Source organism: Lepus europaeus, chromosome 18 (genome assembly GCF_033115175.1).
Source record: "Lepus europaeus isolate LE1 chromosome 18, mLepTim1.pri, whole genome shotgun sequence".
NCBI classification, from domain to species: domain Eukaryota; kingdom Metazoa; phylum Chordata; class Mammalia; order Lagomorpha; family Leporidae; genus Lepus; species Lepus europaeus.
Window position 1 is genome coordinate 2382504 of NC_084844.1, and position 11526 is coordinate 2394029.

General features: G+C 60.9%; 1 pseudogene; it reads left to right on the forward strand.

The window, feature by feature from the left end:
* The first annotated feature begins 33 nt into the window (after window positions 1–33).
* Window positions 34–3791, forward strand: LOC133776853 (Y-box-binding protein 1-like; annotated as a pseudogene).
* Window positions 3792–11526: the final 7735 nt, after the last annotated feature.

Below are 11526 nucleotides of genomic sequence, written 5' to 3' on the forward strand. Positions count from 1 at the left end.
GCCGCCGCCGGCCTGATTACCATCACTGCAACCATGAGCAGCGAGGCCGAAACCCAGCAGCCGCCCCCACCCTCAGCGCCGCCGAAACCAAGCCCGGCACCACGGGCAGCAGCGCAGGGAGCGGTGGCCAGGGTGGCCTCACATCGGCGGCGCCCGCCGGCGGGGACAAGAAGGTCATCACAGCGAAGGTTTGGGGAACAGTAAAATGGTTCAATGTAAGGAACGGATATGGCTTCATCAGCGGAATGACACCAAGGAAGACGTATTTGTACCCCAGACTGCCACAAAGAATAACCACCCCAGGAAGTCCCTGCGCCGTGCAGGAGATGGGGAGACTGTGGAGTCTGGTGTTGTTGAAGGAGAAAAGGGCGCTGACAACCAGGGTGCAGGAGAACAAGGCCGACCAGTGAGACAGAATATGTGTCGGGGTTACAGCCCACGATTCCACAGAGGTCCTCCTTGCCAAAGACAGCCTAGGGAGGACGGCAATGAAGAAGATAAGGAAAACCAAGGAGATGAGACCCGGGGTCAGCGGCCACCTCAGCGTCGGTGCCGCCGCAACTTCAAATACCGACGCAGACGCCCGGAGAACCCTAAACCACAGGGTGGCCAATCCCCCAGCTGAGGCTGAGCAGGGCGGGGCTGCCTAAGTGCCGGCTTACGCTCTGCCATCATCCGGTTTAGTCATCCAACAAGAAGAAGTGAATATGAAATTCCAGCAATCAGGAATGAACAAAAGATTGGAGCTGAAGACCTTAGGGGCTTGCTTTTTGCCCGTTGATCGGATTTCTAGAACTGTCTGCATTACCTATGCAGCGTGGGGTTTTTATTATTTTTACCTAAAGATGTCTCTTTTTGGTAACGACAAATGTGTTTTTTAAAAAAGCCTGGTTTTTCTCAATACACCTTTAAAAGTTTTTAAATTGTTTCATATCTGGTCAAGTTGAGATTTTTAAGAACTTCATTTTTAATTTGTAATAAAAGTTTACAGCTTGATTTTTTCAAAAAAGTCAACACACTGCAAGCACCTGCTAACAAAGGTCTTAAATAAAAAAACAAAAGAATCAACCAGGGGCCCATAAAGACAGAAGAGAGTGCAGAGACAGCCTCACCTGTGGGCACGTGGTGTGTGACCCTCACGGGAGCAGGTGGCCGTGGTGAGGACGGACTTGTGTGGAAGCGGCTGATGTGGACAGAGAGGCCGCCCTGAGCGTTGACAAGGACAGAGACCGACTGGGGCCCTCGGCCGTCCCTGGAGGGGCTGTGAACGGGAAGCCGTCCAGCAGAGCCTGCGCGAGCTGACCACTGCGCTTCCCGGCACCGCCCAGGCATCCGGGCCCAGTGCACCGCGGAGTCCTGGGCTCATCCGGGCTGCGCCGCTTTCCCAGCCCCGAACCACGCAGTCCTCACAGGGTGGCGGTGGCCACGGAAACTGCGCACTGTATCCTGGGACACGGGACGGCACTTCTCCACGCTGCAGCCTCCTCACGGCGGCGTGGCACCAGGGCTCGCAGCCTGGGGAGCTGCAGCGGGCCTTGCCCGGCGTCCTCTGCGGGAGGAGGGGCAGCCATGTGAGTGTGAGTGTGTGTGTGTGTGGAGGGGGGGGGACCCCGGGGACCTGTGCTGTCACATTTCCTGACCTCAGGGCCGTGGCACGGGTTGTCCTCTGGGACTTTCCATGGCGCATACGCTTGCCACATGTGCACTTTTGGGCACCTGCGTTATCTTTAAAAAATTTTAAAATATCACCAAATACAAAGCTTAGCCCCTGGCTAGGAAAATTGGGTTGCAGTGTGGCAAATGGATAAGATACAGCAGGACGGCGCTTCAACAAATTGGTTACTGGGGCCCGCGTCGACATGCACACACATGTACACGTGTGCACACACATGGTCTCTGGTCCTGCCATGGGATGTCCTGTGCCACCTCGGGACTCTGCCAGCAAGGAGCTCGCAGCCGGTGAGGCCGCTGGACCTTGGAGCACCAGACCCTGAGCCGGAAGCAGCCTCTCCCTGGGAAGCAGCCTGCCGGGTACTATGTTAGAGCTGTGGGACAGACGCCACCTCCCAGCTGGCCTCCTGCTGTGAGTTAGAGGCTGTGGCCCCCTCGCTGGGAGGTCTCACACCTCCCTCTCAGGCTGTCTGAGCTGAAGAAGCTTCCAGAACTTTGGTTCCAGTAATAATACAGCTGGGTGGGAGCCTCGCCCGGAGGAGCCCAGGGTAGGTGCACGGTTGTGCCTGCTGCGCCCCTCAGTGCCAACGACGAGAGGGGGGCGCTGACCGTGGGACCCAACAAGGGCGGAGGATGGCAGAGGGCGTGTCCTGCACTGTTGAGGGGCGTGGCCTGCACTGTGGTGGGCGGGGTCCGGATCCTCCAGCCGCTGGCCAGGAGAGAGCTGCCTGCAGTGTGGCGCCCTGACCCTGTGGGGCTCCTGGGTTAGAGACCCCAGATCCTGCTGGGGGCCCCGTGTGAGGGGGGCGGCTCTCCCTTCCCCTGCAGGCCGTGTGGGGCGCAGACACGGCCTCCACCACACGTCGCTGTTTAAAAAGTACTCTTCATAGGTTTCCTGGTTACAAATGCGTAATTCAGGCCTGACATGGACAACTTAGGATCTATAATAGGATTTTAAAGAGAAAACATACCTGCCGGTCCCCCGCATAGGCCGAGGGGGTGGCGGCTGGCCCGGGGAGCAGGGTCCTTGCAGCCTGGCTGCGAGGCGGGGATTCGGCTTCATAAACCTTTTGGTCCAGGGCTCCTGTACGCACTGGTGTCCCACGCATCCTCCCACCGTGGGAGTTTTCGTGAGCGCTCCGTTATTGGCCGGGCACCCGGAGCTTCCACTCGTTTGGCCTCATAAGCAATGCTGCAAAGATTCAGGAACACGCACCTTTCGCGATGACCGCGTTTGTTCCTCCTCGGGGTGAGTTCTTGCCGGGGGACTCTGATCCACGTGCCAGTCTGCCCTCTGCCAGCAAGTGGGGGAGGGGCTCAGCGCCCGGCCGAGAGGCTCCGGGCGTAAGCAGCGCTCGCACAGGGTGGCAGGTGCAGAAGCGGAGCCGTGGTTTTGTTGTGCTTTGCTGGCTGTGGGATCGCCATTTCCCCGGTTTTGGGTCCTTTTTCTTCTTTTAAAAAGATTTTGTTTGAAAGGCAGAGTTACAGAGAGAGGGTGGAGAGAAAGAGAGGTCTTCCATCCGCTGGTTCACTCCCCAAATGGCTGCAGTGCCTGGGGCTGGTCCAGGACAAAGCCAGGAGCCAGCAGCTTCCTCCAGGTCTCCCATGGGTGCAGGGGCACAAGCACCTGGCCCATCCTCCACTGCTTTCCCAGGCGCATTAGCAGGGAGCTGGATCGGAAGTGGAGCAGCCAGGACTCGCACTGAAGCTCGTTTGGGAGGCCGGGGGCCCTGGCAGTGGTTTAACCCACCAGTCGGCCGCTGTGGGTCACTTCTAAGCCTTCCCTGTGAGCAGTCTCTTCCGGTCCCATCCGGCACACGTTCCCTCCCCGTGGAGATGCTGTATTACTGGTTAGCTGTGGGATCATGGATGGAGACACTGGCAGGTGATGGCGAGGCCACCCGTGAGTGGGGCGTTTGCTTGGGCATCCGGGAAGCATTCCCTGTGATACCGCCGGGGCGGTGCCTGCCGACACCCAGGGAGGCGCCGGGGCGGTGCCTGCCGACACCCAGGGAGGCGCCGGGGCGGTGCCTGCCGACACCCAGGGAGGTGCCGGGGTGGTGTCTGCCGGCCACGCTCTGAGGCTGGACGCTGCACAGATGCAGACGCTGTCCAGTTAGGACAGAAATGAGCCTCCAGGGCTCAGAGACTAATTCCCTCTGGAGCCCTCGGCCCCTCCCCTCTTAGGGCTCCTCACCCTCGGGGGGTTGCCCTTCCCCCACCCCGCATGCTTGGTTCACCAGGGCCCCACCCTGGGGGCAGAGGAGGAAATATGAGTGGGTGCCCCCCCCAGCACCTGGCCCAGGAGCTGTGGACTTCCTCTTACATCCCACTGGCCAGAAAGCAGTCACATGGTCACACCTAGCTGCAAGGGAGACTGGGAGGTGTGGTCCTGACCTTGGACAGGCACGTGGGTGCCTCCAGTTCAGGGAAAGGAATGGACGTAGATGGGCATGGGTGGTGCTGTGGGGCCACGGGAGAGTCCAGTCCTCCCGTGGCAGAAGGGGTGTGGCCGCTGGGTGTGCAGCTCCCCTCCCCCATCTGCCATCAAGCAACAGGGGCTCGGGCTGTGGGTGGGGTCTGTGAGTGATGCTCATTCCTGGGTGGTGAGATCAGGACAGTGCCAGTCCACCTGACACAGGCCACGGCCTCTGTCACCTCCCCCACATGCTGCCAGGCCCCGACCTTGGCGACGTTACCGTGTCCTTGTGCGCACTTCCAGGCGTGTTTCCCACCTGCTGCTCACTAGCCCCAAAGGCCCTGCTTCTAAACGAGGTCAGAGGCCACCGGTCAGGGAGGCTGGGGCTTGGGCATATCTCTTCGGGGGCACACGATCACCCGCCGACAGCACGCATCTCAGTGTGCTGCCAGCAAAGGTGACAGGTGCACAGCGGGCGTCCACGAGAGCAGGGCCCCCACACCCCCGGACACGGCCCCTGGCCGCCCTCACACCCTGTTCCTACGCCTCAGGTCCTCAGTATCTTTATAAAGGGTGGGGATTTGGGCAAAATTAAGGTGAGCCCAGTGCCCACCGGTGAGGGTGGGGGCGGTGTCTTCCCACTGAGAGGCCCGGTGGGGGGCTGCAGGGGCAGCACCGAGTGAGACAGGTCTGTAGGCGCCGTCGGACACGGTGCACACGCAGTGCTCTGGAGAGGGAGGGAGAGCAGGAGGACGGAGTGGGGGGCATCTTCCCTGAGGCAGGTGCAGCCCCCTGCCCACTCTGTGGCTCCATGGGTGGTGGACAGGAGGGAAGCTGAGATGTGAGTCTGTGCGATGTCCCAGAGGCCTCTGGGAAGAACTAGGTTGTGCAGGACAGTTCAGAAATTGATCTGAACCCTTGAGGGGTTTCCTGGGGGCTGGGGGTCCCAGGGGCTACGGCGCACGTGGGTCCTGTGTGCGGTCATGACTGGGGGTCTGCACCTGCTCCCTGAAGGGCACAGCCTCTGGTCACAGTGTGCCCAACGCGGCTCCAGTGGTGGCAGGACGCCCCCTACAGCTGTGGCCGAGACGTTCTTGGAGAGTAGCAGAGGCCAGGATCCTCCGTGGAGGGACTCTGCCCACTCCCAGCTCTCACGGCGGAAGCCAGCCAGAGCGACTTTGGAAAGCATGGCCGTGGCCGTGGCCGTGAGTTTTCACCGTCATTACTAACAGGCGTGTGGATCCACACAGGCCCTGGCTTGTGTCCCTGGTGGGCAGGGCCTCGGGCTTGGTCCCCTTCCCCACAGGGGCTTCCCGCAGGCTTGGATTCAGCCTTTTGTGGGTGATGTCCACCTCGGGGTGCAGCCGGGGGCAAGGATGACGTGGCTGAAAGCTGACCCGGGAGGGAGGTGGCAAAGCTGGGACAAACTTCACAGTGGCCGGTGGCGGTGGCCCCGTGTGCATCCGAGCCCTGCCCACCCTGGGGCTGGGATGCCAGCTGGGGAGCTCCCGGGGCCCGTGTGTCAGGGCTGGGCCCCACTAGTGCTGTTTGCAGTTTTGGCCCTCAGGCCACGACTGTGTTGCACCAGGCTGTTGGCTGCAGCCACTGTGTCGAGCCGTGGTTTGCTCTCCAAATGGCCACAGCAGCTGGAGCTGGGCCAGGCCAAAGCCAGGAGCCAGGAGCTCCATCTGGGTCTCCCACGTGGGTGGCAGGGGCCCAAGCACTTGAACCATCACCTGCTACCTTCCCAGATGTGTTAGCAGGGAGCTGGATTGGAAGCGGAGTGGCTGGGACTCGAACCCAGGTCCTCTGATCTGGGATGCGGGCTTTGCAAGAAGCGGCTTAACCTGCCGCACCCCATCACCTGCCACGGTCAAGGTGCAAACCTCCAGAGACCCTGGGACGGGACGCAGGCCTGCACAGCCCGCAGAAAGGACAGGGGAGCCTGTCCTGCCTCCTTCTCCCTCGCTGGGCGCCACTGCCTCCCAGCTCTGCTCTCCTGCTCCCTGTGGCCCTCCCCCCTTCCCTTCCTCCCCCAGGGCCCCCCCTCCTCCCCCCCCTCGGGGAAGCCTCCTTTACACCTGCCTCTGGCTGGGGAGATGCAGGAAATGGGGGTGGGGTGGTCAGGAGTCTATTAAGATGTAGACGTTTCACCCACACAATTCCAAACACCTGGGGCTTGGGAAACAGAGTTCAGATCGATTTTCCAGGCGCTTCCAGATGTTTCTCGTCACGTGGGCGCCCGTCTCTTCTCCGTGCCCGAGAAAATCCATGTGCGCACACGGACATGGCTCCCTCGGTGCGCTCAGCCCCCCGCTCCCTTCCCTCCGCGACTTTTGCTGGGATGCGGCCGGGCACATCCGCACAAAAGGGCCAAGAGCTGCTCTTGGGTGGGGGGGCAAGCGCGACGCAGCCCCCTCCCCCCAGCGCGCCTGGGGTTGCCTAGCAATCTGACACCGCTCTGCCTGCGTGCACAAGGCTGGGATGCGGTTCTCCTGTTTAATTTGTTTTCCGGGTGGGTATTATTGTGCAATCACAGGCTGAGCCGCCAAGACATGGCGCGTGTCCCACTCAAAGCCAGCTGGGCCGAGAGGATGGGGAAGAGGGCCTGGGCCTCGTGTTGGGGGCGGGGCGGCATTGCGGCTCCGGTCTTGGGAGGCTCTGGGCTCAAGTCACCACCCCCACCCCCCCACCCCCCCCATCCCCGGTGATCAGAGTGGACGGGGGCTCAGGGACCCTCCGCGGACCTTTCCGGGGGAGAGGGGTGGGGGGGCTGGGTTCTCGGACCCCGAGCTGCCTGGACTTGCGGCTGGCATTTCTCCTCCTCGCGGGAGGGGGGCGACGGGCCGCTGTAAATGTCAGAGCCGAGACCGAGATGCGCTCTGGAAGGAAGCCTCGAGCCTGGGCGGGCGTGTGCTGTGCTGCCGCCGCACCTGCCGGCCGCCCTGTGTGCAGGTGAGAGGCTGGGTCCCCGGGCTGGAGCCACCGGCAAAAGCCTGGAATGTCCCGGGTCTCGGTTTTGTCATCGTGGTGTGGGGGCACTGCTCCACGCGACCTCTGTAGCTGCTGCCCAAGGATGGCGCCCGGCCCTGTAGCCCGGGGTGGGGGGTGATGAGAATACGGAGGAGGAGATCGGGAAGGGGTGGGGCGAGGCTGGCGCTGGAGTCCTGGGCCGCAGAGCAATGGAGGCGTCGAGCGCTGGCCTTGGACACGACGGGTGCAGGACGACGCCGCTGCAGAGGGCAAGGAACAAGCTTCTAGGAAGGGAGTGGGGGCTGTCGGGCGGTGGGGCTGCTCGTGGTGACGCCGGGCAGCGTGTCCGTGGCTGTCAGGCACGTGTTGCTGTGGAGGTGGGAGCGCTTTGCGACTGGGGAAGGCAGGGAGCTTGGGGCAGGAGCAGCATCCAGGGCCAGTCCCTAAAGCAGGTGGCCGGGACCCCCGGAGCAGAAAGATGGGCGAGGAGGCTGCAAGCCACCCCGACTTCTGGGTGGAGACAGAAGTCAGGGGAGGGTTTGACGGCAGCAGGCGGGGGAGAGCAGGCTGGGAGCTGTGCCGGCGGGGAGCTGCTCCGAGGGAGACGCTGGCTTCCGGGGGAAGAGGCCACCAGGCACGGGGCTCTCGGCCAGGGGACGGGACGGTCTCCACGGTGTCCTGCGGGAGACTATGGCCCGGGGGGAGACGCTGGCTGTGCACGACGGGTGGCAGGCCAGGGCACCTGGGGGGAGACTGGCATTCCTGGTCATCGCGGACACGGAAGGAAAAAGCAGGTGTATTTTGCTGCAAAGATATCTTGAACTCCAAGCAAATGAGGGTGACTTTAAAAAGTGGTGGGAGGGCCAGGGGTTTGGACACTGCTGGGACCCTCACGCCCCGCACCGGAGAGCCGGGGGTCCAGTCCCAGCTCTGCGCCTGACTCCAGCTTCCGGCTGATGTGGGCCCTGGGAGGCAGCAGGTGATGGCTTAGGTAGTTGGGCTCCTGCCATCCATATGGGAGACCTGGCAGGATGGCGTTCTCGGCTCCTGGCTCCAGCCCAAGCCCGGCCTGGCTCAGCTCCAGCTGTTGAGGGCATTTGGGGACTATAGGAGCAGATGGAAGATCTCTGTCCCTCTGTCAAAGCAGTAAAAAGTCACGGGAAAAGCATGATATGGAAAACACTGCGCGTGGATTTCAATTTTTTTTTTTTTTTGGCACAAGAATAAACTCATCTTTTCATTCCATTTTCCCACAGATCTTTCAAGGTACACTTGGAGGGGTGTGTGTGTGTGTGTGTGTGCATGAGAGAGAGGGTGGGGGGGAGAGAGAGAGAGAGAGAGAGAGAGAGAGATCTCCATCCGCTGGTTCACTTCCTAACTGGTCACAATGACTGGGCTGGGCCAGGCTGAAGCCAGGAGCCAGGAGCTTCTTCCAGGTCTCCCACGTGGGTGCAGGGGCCCAAGCACTTGGGTCATCTTCCACCGCTTTCCCAGGTGCATCAGCAGGGAGCTGGATTGGAATTGGAGGAACCGGGACTTGAACCGGAGCCCATATGGAATGCAGCTGCTACAGGCAGTGGACTAACCTTCTGTGCCACAGAGCCGGCCCCAAGATTATGATTGCATTAAGGTCATCTTATAATTCACTCCTTTGGGTTCAAAGACCAGGCACAGGCACTAAGACAAGGCCTCCAAAGCCCACAGGACTGGTCATCTATGGGGCTAACCAGGGCACTCAGGATGGACATGGGACGAGCAGTCCCTCCATTTTGTTTTCCCTGTGTAGTTTACTGCCGTGTCATCAGCTTCCACACAAGTGCAGGAGCGCAGTGGCTAGCAGAAAACCTGGGCTGGGGTCTTTCTGTCCGGGGCTGCTTTGGGCTACGGCTCTCAGGTGGAGGCAGCCATGGACCTCGGCTGACGGACAGTCAATGAGAGCCCTTGGAGGGGCAGTGAGCCGATGTGGTCATTTGAGGAGTGAGCCAGCGGATGGAAGGGCTCTCAGTGTCTCTCCCTATCTGTCTATAACTCTGCCTTTCAAACAAACAAATACATCTCAGAAAAGAAAGAAAATGTCCCTGGTGACAGATGGCCCCAGCCAGGGTGCCTGGTGGCTTGTTTGACCCACCAGCCTCCTAAGAAAGCACACTTCTGAGGGGTGGGACGGGGCTACAGCCGGTACCGGTGGCTGTACCCGGAGAGGAATGCAGGAAGGGGCCTTGTGATGGCAGGGGTATTTCGGTGACAACAGCCCTCAGCACATATGCACACTGGGCAGCTGGACATGAGGCCACCCTGCTGGAATCTGGACCCGTGACCTCTTGCTGGCCACACGGCTACCTCCCCTGCCACCCTGTGGCTCTGCCTGGATCCGCTGTGGCGCCCATCCCCATTACTGTTTCATGTTTTACTCCCTTGTTTTGCTGGAACGCATCCTGGAACAGCCGAGAAACGGTGCATGGGAAACAGTGGGGTTTTCTGTTCTGTTCTGTTCTTTTTGTGTTTTGAGACCCTGTCCAGGCAAGCGTCTCTGTTCTCATCTCACACAGGGCTGGATTTGGGCCAAGTGAGGGCCTCCAGGCCGGAAGCCACTGGCCTGTGGCATTTCGGAGGCCCTGCTGCGGCTGAGACTCCCGGAGCCGTTTATGGACAACTTTTTGTCCTGATAACGTGGATCAATTTCCACCCACGGTGTGGAGAATTTGGAAACCAGTTTCTAGGAAAATTTCCTGAATCAAGTAGCCAGGGATCGCAGCCCCCTCATCTCCCTCTCCCACGTGGGGGAGGAGCCCCTGGTGAGGCTGCCGGGCCTCGGAGCCGGCCATCCCGAGTTCTCACAGCGCTCATCTCCCTCCTTCTGCCTCCTTGCTCTCCCTCTCGGCCCTGCCCTCACTTTTGTCTTCCAGCCAGTCTGTCGAGATTCTTCGTAAAAAAAATTCTGTTCTCCTGCTTTTAATTTCCCAGCCCTTTTGTTCTCTAAACGCTCTCCCTAAAATAGCATCCTGCTCGTGGTTTGGACGCGGTGCCTCCTGTGATCTGCGGAGGGGATTAAACGCGGCTATTTCTGGTCATTTCTCCTTCCTGCCCGAGGTCTCACTCCTGAGTTCCCGCCCTCCCCACGCTCGTTCTGGTGGCCCACCTCTTACAGGCTGGCCTCAGGGCTTGGGTCTGCTCACTTGGAAGGTGAGGGCCTGGGAAGTGGACTGCAGGTTCCAAGCAGTGGGTGGGGCCCGGCCGGCCGATTCGGAGCTACACAGGTGCGCCTTGACTTGGGAATTCTGCAGTAGCGGCAGGGTTGTGTTCTGGAAGATGCATCTACGGGGACCTGGGTGTGGCACAGCCGGCTGAGGCATCCCGTATGAGCGCCTGGTCGAGCCCCGGCTGCTCCATTTCCCACCCGGCTCCCTGCTAGTGCACCCGAGACGGCAGTGGAAGATGGCCCAAGCGCTTGGGCCCCTGCACCCACGTGGGGGACCGGGATGGAATTCCTGGGTCCTGGTGTCAGCCTGGCCCAGCCCCAGCCGATGTGGTCATTTGAGGAGTGAGCTAGCGGATGGAAGGGCTCTCAGTGTCTCTCCCTCTCTGTCTATAACTCTGCCTTTCAAACAAACAAATACATCTCAGAAAAGAAAGAAAATGTCCCTGCCATGTGTAGCCTGGGGAGCACCACAGCTGGCCCTGAACACCGTCTACGTACTCGGAACACTCGGTTTACCCACGGCCGAACCAATCACAGAGCAAAGCCCACTGTGCCTGGCCTCACCGGGGGGAGCAGCCGCTCGCTGCCAGCCTGGGAAGAGACAGAGGAGACCCAAAAGTCAAAGCGCGGCCTCTGCTGAGCCCGACTGGTTCTGCCCCGTCCCACGCCGGGGGCCCTCTGCGCGTCGGGGTTTCCCTCGGTGCTGGCCACTCGCCTGGAGGGTACGGGTCAGGTCGCTGCTGCCATGGGCCGGGGGCGCTCCCCGAGCAGGCTGCAGAGCCTCTGCTGCTGTCCAGGGAATAGCCCTCTGTCCAGGCCCGGTCCTCAGCCGCCCTCTGATGGACTGGGGGTCAGCCCTGCTGGCCGGCGTCCACACCTCCACGTGCTGCAGGAAGCATGGCTGCGGTTGTCTGATCTGCTGCTCCCAGATTCTCCGGGCTCGCACCTTTAACGTCTCTTTCTGTGGCTGGTGCGGGTTTGGGGAGCCCGTGCAGCGAGCTGTGTCAGGGCAGTCCCAGCCCCCAGCCACGTCGGCCTTTGTTCTGTTCCTAGCGCTCATTGCGATGTTCCCAGTTCCTCCCTGGCTACTAATTTTAAAAACAAGTTTCCAAGTCAGAGGTTTTAAAAAGCCGCTCCGGGGGCCAGTGCTGTGACGTATTGGCTGAGCCTCCGTCGGCAGCATGGGCATCCCACATGGGTGCTGGTTAGAGTTCTGGCTGCTCCTCTTCTGATCCAGCTCCCTGCTCACGCGCCTGGGAAAGCA